We start from the raw sequence: 13,121 nt of genomic DNA, 5'->3' as shown, positions 1-13,121 counted from the left end.
AAGCATTCCCACATCCAGACCAGGGGTCCAACCTAATGTGAACCAAGTTGCCATTCCCAATCCTCCAGGTTAATCCACCTCTGACATATGCCAGTGAGTTGAGTACCGCCCTCCAAACTATAGATATATTTGATCTGTTCCAAGTTGGTTGTCTGATCCAATCAAGGGTATGTAATGGGGAGATGTACTTCTGAGTGACCACCTCTAACCAAAGGTTTCTGGAAGTAAGAACATTCCACCCCATTTTGGCTGCTAAGGCACTAGCAAAAGCTTCTAAGTTTTCCATGCCCCATCCACCCCATTTTGGCTGCTAATGCACTAGCAAAAGCTTCTAAGTTTTCCATGCCCCATCCACCCCATTTCTTTGGAAGAGCAATAGTGTCCCATCTGGCCCATGCAAAAGTGTGTCCTTCTTGTTTGCCCTTCCACAAGAATCTACTACACAACTATTGTATTTTGTGTAATATGCCCCTCGGAATCAAGCTAGAGACATCCAATACACCGAAGTAGCTTCCAAAACTGATTTGATGAGAATGAGTCTGTCAGCCCTGGATAGCCATCTATGATGCCAGATATTCAGATGCCTTTCGATCTTTGCCACAAGCCAAACCCAGTCAGCAATCTTGTACTTGATAGGCTTGAGTCTAAAGCCTAGATATTTAAGCCCATCATCAAAGGGGAGGATAGTATAAGGAAATCTCTGTTGGGCTATGTGGATTTCATTTAGAGAGCAGTCAATAGTTGTCAGTGTTGATTTTAGTTGGTTGCATTCCATTCCAGTAGCAAAACAGAAAGATCTGAGAATAGAGGAAAATGTTGTAATGTCGCCAATTGACCCATTAAGAAAAATGAGAACATTATCTACAAAAAGGAGGTGGGTAGGGATGCAGTTGTTAGTGATCTTAATGTCCATCAGTCTGCCCAGTCTTTTTTTCCTCGGATATGTACCGACTCAATCCTTCCATGACCAACAAGAAAAGAAGTGGTGAAAGTGGACAGCCTTGTCTGAGGCCACATTCAGCATGAAAGAAAGGTGAGGCAGAGCCATTAATAAGAACATTGTATGAGACATTAGAAATGCAACACATAATCCATTGAATAAAACTTAAAGGAAAGCCCAAGTGAGTCAACAGCATTCTCAGGTAGAGCCAGTTGGTTTGGTCAAAAGCGTTAGCCAAATCTATCATAAGCAGTGTTGCACTAATCGTGATTATATCGTAAAATAGCGAGTTTTTGAAACCGGCGATATTATCGGCCGATTAGTACATGTATTTTTTTTCGGCGAATTTTTGGGAAAAAATCGTGGAATAATTTTTATTTTATTTTTTTGTTCGGATTTTTGATGAGGATGAACAACAGGAGGAGGAGGTGACACAACCTACCCAAGCTACCCTTGTCACCAGTAGAGGACATGGTCTACCTCCTGTAGCTCCTAGTTCTTCAGCTTCTAGAGCACAGCAGAGCCCACTGCCAACTCCACTGGCATCTACATCTAGAGGAGCAGAGGAAATCAGTAGTATTAGACTTTAATTATTTGGTTCATTTTATTGTATATGACATTATGATTCATGATATGAGATACATTATTATATTTTTTGTTGATATTTTGAGGCTGAGTTGGGAGTCAGGACTTACTATTCAGGACATGATTCACTGTTATGTGTGATGTAGCACTAGAAATGATATTAAACATGTTATATATTAGTTCTTTTATCATATTTATATGTCAATGTATTTATTTTATGTTGTATATGCTTTAGATATTAAAAATTTTGAAAAAAAAATGAATATTTTTGTAAGTTACGATTTTTTCCCGATTTTTACCAATTTTTTCCCCATGTTTACGATTTTTTCCGATTTTTTCCCCGCGCTGATTTAATCCCGATAACGATTAAAGAAACATTGATCTTAAGTATCATACCTTTTAACCTCTTGATCTTGATGGAGTGAAGGACCTCCTGTGCAATACCCACTGCTTCATGAATGTGCTTGCAATTAAGGAAAGCAAATTGTTTTGGAAATATATGCTTAGATAAGATAGGTTTAAGGCGGTTGGCTAGAATCTTAGCAATGATCTTATATATGCATATGTAGAGTGAGATAGGTCAGAAGTCACTGAAGGCCTGGGGATCATCTGATTTGGGTATGAGAGCAATGAATGTAGAAATAAATGCATCATACATGCGGCCACTAACTCGACATTCTTCAATAACCTGTAGAAGATCGTTACCCAAAACTTCAAAAAAGGCAAGGTAAAATTCAACCGGCTAACCATCTGGTCCAGGGCTTTTGCTTTCTTGAAGCATTTGAGGGTGCCTTCTAGTCCTCCCAGAGTAACAGGCAATTCAAGTACCACTGAACCATCATGATTTACGAATCTAGGGAATAGCCCTGCCACCTTAATGATCTTTGCAAGGGTAGCATCCTGTGGAGCTTTGAATAGCCAACTAAAATGTGATGTGTTGAGGTTGGCCAGTTGATTAAAAGTATTTACCTGGTGGCCATTGTCATCCTCCAAGTGCCAGATGGTATTGATGGCCCGTCGACCATTTGCATACCGATGGTAAAACTTCGTATTATCATCCCCAGACTGAAGCCATATAGCTCGACTCCGAAGTCTCCAGGTTTCCTCTTTGTCCTTTAGTATTTTGTTCCGGTCTGCTTCGATTTTGATTAGTCAATCTTTGGCTTCACTGGTTTCAAAACCGCATCCATCCATATCCTCTAGATTGGCAAGTTCAACTTCGATGTCTTTAAGAATATGGTCATCCTTAGCTCTTTTTTCTCTGGCCCATTCAATAGATTTGTGTTTGAGACAGAGCATCTTTTTAGCAAATGCTTCGGAAATAGACTAACCAGGAACAAGTGGGTGAGCTTTCCAATAATCAGTGACCATGTCAATGTACCCCTCATCTTTGAGCTAGGTCGAGTTGAATTTATAGGGGGCTTTGGGCTTACGATCAGCACTAGCAAATTCAAGATAAATAGGGGAGTGATGAGACAAGCCACCCGATCCCACCAATTGCCTATATAGTGAAAAATAATCCAAAAGAGATTCTATAACAAGGAACCAATCTAACCTTCTGGCAAGCATAGCTTCTCCAGTCCTCCGATTATGCCAGGTAGGTTGAATCTACGCCAAAGGAATATCAGATAGGTGATGATCCTCCAACAGAGAACTGATATGATCAGTTAGAGGGTCAATCTGCGCATTATGTCCCCAGGACTCCGCATGGCCAATAGAGAAAATAAGACCGTCTACAAGGATGATATTGTCAGCTTGCATGAATGAGAGATTAAGGAGATTTCCCAAAAAAGAGCCTGGTTGATGCAGGGTCCATAAATATTGATAAGTCTCAATTCCTTCCCAAGATCAAAGGTAAATATATCAACTCCAATGATACCATCCCTCCCCCAGATATTATGAAGCTTTACAGCCGGAGGGTTATAACCCAATGCCATACCACCAAATTGTCCATGGACATCCAATGCTTTAAAGTGCCAACCAGGAGAAAGAGCTTCTAGAGCAGGGATGATCTGGTCGCTAGGTGCAAGGGTTTCCTATAAGAATATAATGTCCACCATCTCAATCTCAAGTAGTCTTCTAAAGGCTAGTTTTTTGGCAGGACTAGCCATCCCACGACAATTGAAGGATAACCACTTCATGGAGAACCAAGAGGGGGAGAGGTCAATGCTCTAAGGACCTTGTCAATGGGGAGTTGTCGACCATGTGCTACTTCCAAACCCGCCTGGAATATTGCCTTGGACATATTGGAGTGTCTGCCCCGAGGGGTTTTAGTAGGCAAGGAGGGGGTAATAATACCGATGCCATAGTAATCTCTGAATGTGGACTTGGAATTAGAACAGAGATTGTAAGCATGACTCCGACCAGTGTCATGGGAAAGCCCAGCAGAGGGAACGGATCGAGGGACACCGAGGATAGCAGGATGAGTGGTGGTGAAAGTAGGAGGAGAGGGAATCGGTGGGCACGAAATAGGGGGGAACATATGCAGGTGTAGGTGTAGAGATGCAATGCGAAATAGATGTACTATGATAAAAATCAGATGTAGATGCATTTGTAAGAGGGGGATCAGAGGAAAAATTACCCGCATTGATGATAGCAACAGTCGCGACTGCACGGGATCTGGTGATGCGAGGAGATGGAGGACAAACAGCTTCCTTGCTTGATCCTCAGATCGACTGGGTGGTCTTCGGTGGGCGTCCATCAACCTTTGCAGGTCTGTTACCCAGTGTACCAGAGGGGTTATCTTATGCAATATGATCTGGCTGAGCCACAGATGCAGAGCCGGAAGCAAGTGAGGGGCAATCCTTGTACAAGTGCCCAATTTTGTGGCAATGACGGCATCGATAGGGTACCCCCTCATAATCAAGTAACTGGATACGACATGTGTTCCTCCATTGGATCTGTCACTTCTCCTCTAATCCTTCTCTCGTGTCCAAGTGCACCAAGATGTGAGCCATTGCCATATTCCCTATGACAATATATGATTTTTCATAGTCCAAGAAAGTCCCCAGAGCATTACCAATTCGCTTAAAGACATCCTCAGACCAGAAGTGAAGCGGAAGTCCTGGCAGACAAACCCAAATTGGGCCAGCACCCAAATGTTCACACTCCGGGTCAAAGAGAGGGCTCCATCGCTTAAGTAATACCGGTGCAAGCTCAATGTGCCAGTACTTAGATAGAACCCAAGGAATGAATTCAGGACGTTGAAAGCAAAGTGCAAACCAACCTCAAGAAAGGGTGACCATCGAGGGGAGTTCATCAAGCATATGACCCCAAATTTCTGATATCCATTGTAGCAATCAAGCAGTCGTATAAGATCTTCCACGAACCTGTCCAACCAGTACCCTATCTGTCGTATTGAGCACATCACCCATCTGGAGGTCTTCACCAAAGGTAAGTGATATCTTCCTGCTCCCAACCTTAACTCCTTTATACTTCTTTGCAAGCCTGGCCGACTTCCCTGAGGGAGGGTTAGCAATGTGATTGGAGGGTGTACCAAATCTTGTACTAGACTGAGGTTCCCCGCCCAAATTCGGAGGCGGAAGAGTGGTTCCTTCAAAGAAGCCCGAAGTAGGAGGGTTTGAAACCAGTGAAGGTGGGACCGGGGAGGATAGATTAGATGAAGAAGGGTAATGAGGGCCCAAGTCTGAGGGAAAGGTACGAATAGGGTTCACGAAGGAGGGGAACTCGGGGGGATCTAGTGTAAAAGAGGCAGAGGACAAGTCCAAGCAGGACGCAAGGAATTGGAGCGATGTCGGAGAGGGATGGGAATAGTCAGAGCCTGGCACAAAGAAGGAGTCGTCTAGTAAGCCTGAAACCAACAGTGAAGAAGTTCATGGACCGGACGACGACACAAACGGATGGGCCAGAAGGGAATGAGAAAAAACCAGGATCGAAAAAACCCTAGGGTCACCCGCCAACATTAGTGGAAATGTTAGTGGAAGTAACTGGCAGCTGTGGAGGAGAGATCGTCCAGATGGGCACAAAATCATAAGGATCCTCCGAATAATCAACCATATCCTACTCCATCACAGCCGACAAACAGCGAGAGAAGGTCTACCCAAAAATGCGTCAACTGACAATTGCCCAGACAAAGACCGATGTGTCCAGGTGCCAGAGTAACGGAATGGAGACAGTGACAGCAGATAGTTGCAGACAGCAAGAGGGTAAGTAGGTGCCTAGCCCCAGCCACATGCAGAAGGAGTCTCGGATGAGTGAGCTCGATAACCAAGATTGAGCGAACGCAGAAGCTCCTCCATCGCTCCCCAATCTTGTAGGTTATAGTCTTGATAAAGAGGGAAAACCCAATTATCCATTGTTTGGGGCACCATTAGATGAATTTTGGTTTGGTTGTGGCAAAAAAGCCCAAATTGGGGGTTGCGCATGCAACCCCTCACATTTGAGAAACCCCATGAGGAATCTATAAATAGAGGAGAGTTGGAATCAATTTGGATCATCAATTTAGATCATCAATTTGGATTGGAATATCTCTGATTTTCTTGAGCCTGAGGCCCTGAGGGTTTTAAGACCCCCCTTCTTTTTTATTAGCTTCAGTGGAGATGATCCCACCCTATCTAATCCTTTTGTCTAGTTTCAGTGGAGCTGATCCCACCCTACCTAGACACCTTTTTTTCTTGTTTTGGTAAAGCAATAACATTTGGAACATCTCTGATTGTCAAATATATTTAAGGAGAACCTAAAACAGTGATTCTCACCTTGGGAATTTTCATTGGATTAGTCATCAGGATCTGGCATTGGTCACTCTAAGTATTTTGAGGTCCAGGTTGAGGGCCGCAGGGCATCTGCACAAGAGAATGGCTCATTCTGAGCACCAACATCTTGGTCTGGAGTAGACATCAAAGGTTTAAGGTCCAGCAAAGAGAATTGAAGTAGCATTTGAGAAGATTCTAGGCCGCAGGCCAGGGCCATAGAGCCGCACAGCGAATCGAGCTCTATTAATCCGTTCATCCAAACCCTATTACAGTTTGAGTCCATTACAGTGCAGACAATCGACAAGCAATTGCTATCTCCACAAACAAGTCCGCAAATATCCTAGAACAATTCGTGCTCCTGTTCAGTAAGCTTTGGACAGCACAATTGATGGTCAATTAACGTAGCTCATTTTGAGTAGTCTAGTATAGTCGATGATTGGTTTATTAATTTGTTGAAGTTGAAAAACAGTATTATATTGGTGATCATTGGTTGGATAAATTTACTATGGGCAGCCAACCCTCACGGTGATTTTGTTGGAGGATCAGAATCAATGTTGCAGGAAGCGTCCCCCCCCCCCGTTCTAAGGCCCGAAGCGCGCTTCGTACGGCGCTTCGGCCGTACGAAGCGTGACACTTTGGAGGGCGAAGCGTACGCTTCTGTACAATTCCGAAAAAGTGCCGCGCTGTTTAGAAAATCTTCTTCTTTTTTTCTTTTTTTTTAGGTGAGTTTGCTTGTTGGGGGTGGGTCCACCTTGGGTTAGGGTGAGGAATGAAGGCAAAATATATATATATATATATATATATAGCAGATGCTCCCTCATGGTAATGTTAAATTCTTAAAGTAAAAGGATGAAAATGAAAAATAAAGGAGAATGTCACTTTTACTTAAATTTTTAACATTACCATGCAATGACTCAAGATGTTTGAGAGTGGTTCCAGCCTCATTGGACTTCATATGGAGAAAATAGAATTTCATATCCTATTCAAAATTCAACAGACTTAACAGTTTTCAGCTAAGTCACCTGACACGAGGATTCGGGACACGTAGGATTCGGGATTCGTGGTGTCGGATTCGGGAAACGCTGACCCCGGAACAAGACACGGTTAGGACACGTTATATATTATTTTATTAAAAAAAAAATATATATATATATATATATATATATCTTAAAAATTAGTTATTAACTTATTAGCATATTTCTTACACAAATTTTAATTAATGATACAAATTTATTGATTTCAAACATAGATCTTCATCTATAGCTATTAGCATGCATAGTACATACAAAATTCAAATAAATGTCAGTGGTACTGGTCACATAAATGAGTTACTAATGAAATTTCCCTGTGCCAAGTGTGCCAAATAATTAGAAAATTTTCAGTACTTTCTGAGCTGTACTGGAGCACTTTGAAACAAACAGTGAAAATTATAATAAGGTTATGCCACTGTCATATTAGATTTATGCACATTGCAGATGTGAGGGGTTTTTATGTTGATTTAAGTTTGATTTTCTCACTGTTATGAAACTAATAGGACAGCTGTAGCAAAATGATGAAGTAGGAAACATTAGGAGATCAAACCTTGGAGGCTCAACCACTAGAAGTCTAGAACCCACTTGCACGAGAACCTAACTTCAATGCTTCTGCAAACCCACCAGGGATCAGCTCAAGAAACAAACATTTGCTGAAGCCTGACAGTGACTGATATGAAAGAAAAGGAAGAAGATAAAGCAAAACAGTCATTGCCAGAGAGCTTTTGCACAACTCCCAGTCTCAGAGTCATTGATGTATATCAGTATTAGCTTCCAATTTGGAAACAGTGGTCTTGTTGGTCTATACAGAAGCAGTGAATGCGAATGAAAACAGCGAACTTAAACCCCTAAAAACGAATCCGAAACCAAAAATCGTTCCAAAAATCGTGACACGTTCCAAATTTTTCTGACACGCTCATGACACGACGTACCCGGATATGACACGACGAGTCATGGAAATATGACACGTGTCAGGACAGAATCGTGTCCGATTCGTCCGATTCGGGATTCGTCCAGGGGTTAGGACGAATCCGGTTTCATAGGTTTTCAGGAATTCAGGATCAATGGGATTGTGGCATTTCATTAGATTATATCAAGTATGAAGGTATGCGATTAGCATTTAATCAAGAGCACCAAGCCCTATATGTACCCTAGTGTTGGTGGTGTTAATTGTTGAACTCCTTTGTCACGCGGCACGCCCTTGGCAAAAAATTACCTTTCAATCAAGTCAAAATCATCGATCAAGCATGTTAAGCTTTTTCTACCATATTTTAAGTCTTGAATTAGGTAGTTTGATCATAATTGGGCAATGTTGACTAATATCCCTAGACAATCGAGGTAGAGGCAAAGGCTAGACAAGAGGAGAAAAATCTAGATTCTAGATGGTTGATGCATCTAAATGGTTGGTGCTCGAATAATTAATCATTAATGTACAATGGATGCTATATCTATCTTGATTTATGCAAAAATATGCATGTTTTCATGTCTTCTACAACTAATTTGGTATTTGGGATGTTTGTTTTGAGTATAAATGCAAAAAAAATATAAAAATACACATATATATATATAGCAAACGCTTCGCTTCCTAGATTTTTGGAAAATGACGCTTCCGCATCCCCGCTTCGTGCAACATTGATCAGAATATTGTGGAACTTCATATACTATTCCATAACACCTATGGTTATATAAAATTGTGGATGTGCATTACTGTTGAACAATTATATTGCTATGAAGATCTTTTATACTCATGCATGCCTATAGTTTGATGAATAAATGAGTCTGCACTATTGTGAAACCCTAACAGCAAAGAAACAATTATCCTAGGACATTACACTCGATGTTGGTGGCATTGTTTGTTGAATTACTGTCATGACCCTAGTAAAAATGTACCCATCACTCGAAGAAAATCTCAATTTGACATGTTAGGCATTTTCTATCTTACCTTAATGCTTAGAAAGTGATATTGATGATAAGGATCTCAATATAGGCAATGAATCTGATGATATGTAGGTCTTTGTTGCAGCATGATACTTTTGGACTCTAGAAGCCATCTAGAGCCTCTTTCTTGATGTATTTTTGGTTCAAAGATGGATTGCACTCGATGCTATTTTGGTCATGTGCACCCTTACTTGCTATATATATGAGAAACTTCACATATTGTGTATTATGGTTTGGATTCATATAAATGCACATGAATATATATGTTTTTTTCAAAACTTGTATATTTATGTATTTTTTAGCGGACTGATTGTTTTCCCCTTCCCAGTTTTGGGGTCAACTGGTTGATGATCAGTCTGGTTCTGATAACATTGTTATGAAGAACCATGTTAACAAGGGTAGGGTAGGGTTTTAGTTTATCATTGTTTATAAATTCTCAGTGAGAAAGTCATTTTGTTAGTTTCTTTACCTTGCTACTGCAAGCCTTTTCTCCTTCAACTGGTAAAGTGCTTGACTTTTGCTGGAAAGAGGATGCCCTAAAAGAATTTCACATGAAGGTAAGTTTCTTTTGTAGACATTTTCATCTTATTTTGGTGGTGTGCATTTACCTAGGGATGCAATGCAGATTTATCATGGGAGTTACCACTTGCATGTGGTGCACTAGTCCACCAGAGATTCCCTAATGTATGGCATAGTGACTCTAGAAGTTATACTACATGCATGGCATATTCATTCCAGAAATGAAAGGCACATTTATTTATTTGAGAAGTTTAAGTACTGTCCATAGCATTCACGTGGGTTACATCACTTGGGAAAGATTCCCCTACATGCACGAGCACACACCATTCTTGAGGCTATTCTTATCCCTGTTTGTAACATCTTCTTCTCTTGTTATATAAAGGAGATAAAGGCACGCTAGTTAGACAAGTGCTCAGTGTGATTTGCAGCGTGAGCCTGTGAGGAGTTTTTGTGTGAGTAGAGTAGAATTGATGTAATCTTTTCTTTTAATGTAATAGAAAGAGATGTGATTGCTGCTACAGATTTTAGTATGCTGATGTGCATTTCCATATTTTTTCTTTCGTAGATCTACTACCTACTTAGTTATCAAAGAGACCTAATCCTCTGATGTACAGTGTCCACACACTTGAATCTTCAATCTTATGTTTCAGTAGTTGCGCATCTGAAGTTTCAATAGGTGGTTTCCAAATGTTTCTGGTTGCAGCAGTCAAGATTAAATTCTTCTACACAATTGAGAGATACAAAAGTTCATGTTTCTCTTTTGTTGTTTGTGTTTGTCCTCTCTGTGCCCTAGGGATGCACTGTGCAGTACACCTCTTATTAGAACTAGAAGTAATGAAAAATCCTCTGAAGCCTACCAGAAGCAGTTAACAGCAAAGTTTTGTGCCAACAAGAAGCATATAAACATGATGGACTGATGCATCACGCTTCCGTACTACATTGCTGCTGTTGCACGAAGTGAATCAGCAAGTTGGCATAGTCAAAGTGTAATGTACTAGGGCAATCTGCCCTAGGGGTTTACTATAGCAGCAATCCTTCCTTTCCAATTACAGTAGTAATATTTAATACAATTTACAAATGATTTAACGTTTGCTCAAAAAAAGTGTAATACACTGACAGAAAATGACAATACAATCTATCATAATAGAGTCGAATCTACCAATACACAGGATTTTTCAATAATTGAAACATGGAATCCAATGTACCACAGTACCACGACTTTCCATCCAAGTATATCAACATACCCACAAAACATAAACGATCCAATAGTCTATAGATTTGCAACCAATCAGCGAATTACAGTGACCTAACAACAGAAAGACCTAATTTCGACCTTGGCGGTCAAACCAGCGTGAATCTGCGAAACGGGCCACTGCGTTGCTTCCCGACTTCCTTGTGACTGACGCATGCTTCAGAAAACTCGTCTTTGAACCATTTGTATTTACCGTCAAATTATTTTTACCAACCTGTCAAAAGAATTTCTAATTTAATTTCCCAAGTCGGCGGTCAACAGAGGAGTGCAGAGCGAACTAAAACAGCAATCGGAAAATTAGAGTCCAGCGATAAGAACTTAGTATCTACGCTGGCTTCTACGGCTGCGTTAGAGTTGTATTTCTGTTTAGAATCACCACGTCTTTCAGCGGCCTGCTTAATTCAACGGCTTGTTTAAATCCGCAGTAATCCGTCCCGCTTAGGTGCATCGCATGGCTTTCAAATATGCCCCAATCCTCTCGCATGACCCAAATCGGAACCTTTGCTTCCAACAGAACCTTCTTCGGTTAGCCAATTTCTTACGGACAACGCAATCTCAGCTACAGGACACTCGGCGAGGGCTTCTTAGTATGCGTTCTTGTTTCAAACCAGAGAAGATATCCACCGAGATCCTGTACAGAGCCTTTAGGAGTTTCGCTGCCTTTAATTTGGGATGACGTCCTGTAGCGAGAACAGAGACCAAAAACAAGAGAGACTTCGCTGCCTTTCCAAAACCAAAAATCCAAATTCACAGTAGTGTAGCATTAATCTACAACACGACATTGAGAGCTCGAGCATTAAATGACATGAAATTGAATCCAATGGGTTGATTAAGCCAAATTTGATCGCTGATCAATTTGAATCTATAACTATAAACGTGCAAACCCTGTAAGAGGTTAGAAAGTTGGACAGCTAAGTTACCGGGAAACATAAAAAAGGAAACGACGGCCACACAGGAAAACAAGTCCAGTTATCCACTGTATATACAAAAAATCATTTGCAAGGCATGATCATGTTGCAAACATAACTGAAAAATCGTATTGCAAAATGCCTAATTACAAAAGTTAATCATATCTAACCTGCTACCAGCCGAGTAGTATGAAGCCAGCAGCTGAACACCAAGTAGCAAGGTGGGGTTCAATCCAGAAAATTCTGGCTGATACCGCTGAGGAAGTAGTTATTGCCTCTAACCAATATTACCCCTAAGGAGTGACATCAACTGCTGGTGATTTTTCTCCTTGACGATGAACGACTCACCTGAACAATGGGCTGAGCCCTTTGCAACTACAGACTGACGAACTTCTTCTTGAAAGCGTGATTCTCCTTACGATTTTCCAACAGCGGCCTCAATTTTCAATAAAAAAATTCTGCAACAGATTTTTCAGGCAAACAGCGGCCTCGATTATTACAATTTAGTCCTTTCTAAAAATATGTTTCAAATCTTGAAGAGAAATCTGGAATAAAATACAGAGGTCGCGTGAAATACTGTGTGTCCACTGTCAAAATCCTGGGTGGTGGGTAGCACAAGTGCGCTCAACCCGAAACACGAGTTCCTTAGGGTTTGTTGGCTAACTTTGTGACTTCCCCCATGAATGTTGTTTGTAAGGCTCCCCAAAAATTTTAGTATATTTTAAAGGTACTTAAGTTAATTCCAATTTTATGGTCGATTGGTATTGGTATCGAGCATACTTACGAGTTATTATTAGGCCCCACAAATGGAATATAGCTCTTGCATTACATGTGATTTCAAGCAAATTTGTAATTTATGTCCAAAAATTCCAAAAATTTATGGAAATATTATTATTTTGTTTTATTGGTAAACTTTAATTTAATTTCATATTTTATTAAATTTAATTTTTTTATTTTTAATTGATCAAAGATTATTTAATTGGATCTTATTTTTTTTTGTTATGTGATTGTTTTTTCTCTATTTATCGGATTGTATAATTATTTAAAATAAAAATCAAGCGGTCACTATTAAGACTGATAATTTGTAATAATTGTAATTTTTTTATTCAAGATTCTAATAATTTGTAATAATTGTAATGTTTTTATTTAACTGACACAAGGATATAACAGTAGATGGTTGTTATTGTCAATGTTTGTGGTGTTGTTGCAACCAATACTTGTTCTATGGATTGTTTG

General features: G+C 40.3%; 1 protein-coding gene across 3 annotated transcripts in view; it reads right to left on the bottom strand.

The window, feature by feature from the left end:
* Positions 1–12,617, bottom strand: part of LOC149205062 (putative RNA 3'-terminal phosphate cyclase-like protein) — a 93,999-nt gene extending 81,382 nt beyond the window's left edge. The window contains exons 1-2 of one of the 3 annotated variants that reach the window (XM_089394882.1): positions 12,463–12,617; positions 12,056–12,343 (exon numbers count right to left, since the gene is read on the bottom strand). The gene's annotated coding sequence lies outside the window, so the exon portion shown is untranslated. Of the gene's footprint in view, positions 1–11,058; positions 11,658–12,055 lie in introns of those variants that run through there. The other 2 variants (XM_089394883.1, XM_089394884.1) reach the window with 2 other exon arrangements.
* Positions 12,618–13,121: the final 504 nt, after the last annotated feature.

The sequence above is a fragment of the Pinus tabuliformis genome, chromosome 1_2 (assembly GCF_031772625.1).
Source record: "Pinus tabuliformis cultivar Carrire ecotype Pingquan chromosome 1_2, CPIR1, whole genome shotgun sequence".
Lineage (NCBI taxonomy): Eukaryota > Viridiplantae > Streptophyta > Pinopsida > Pinales > Pinaceae > Pinus > Pinus tabuliformis.
The sequence above is the reverse complement of the archived record's forward strand: the minus strand, read 5'-3'. Positions and strand labels throughout refer to the sequence as shown.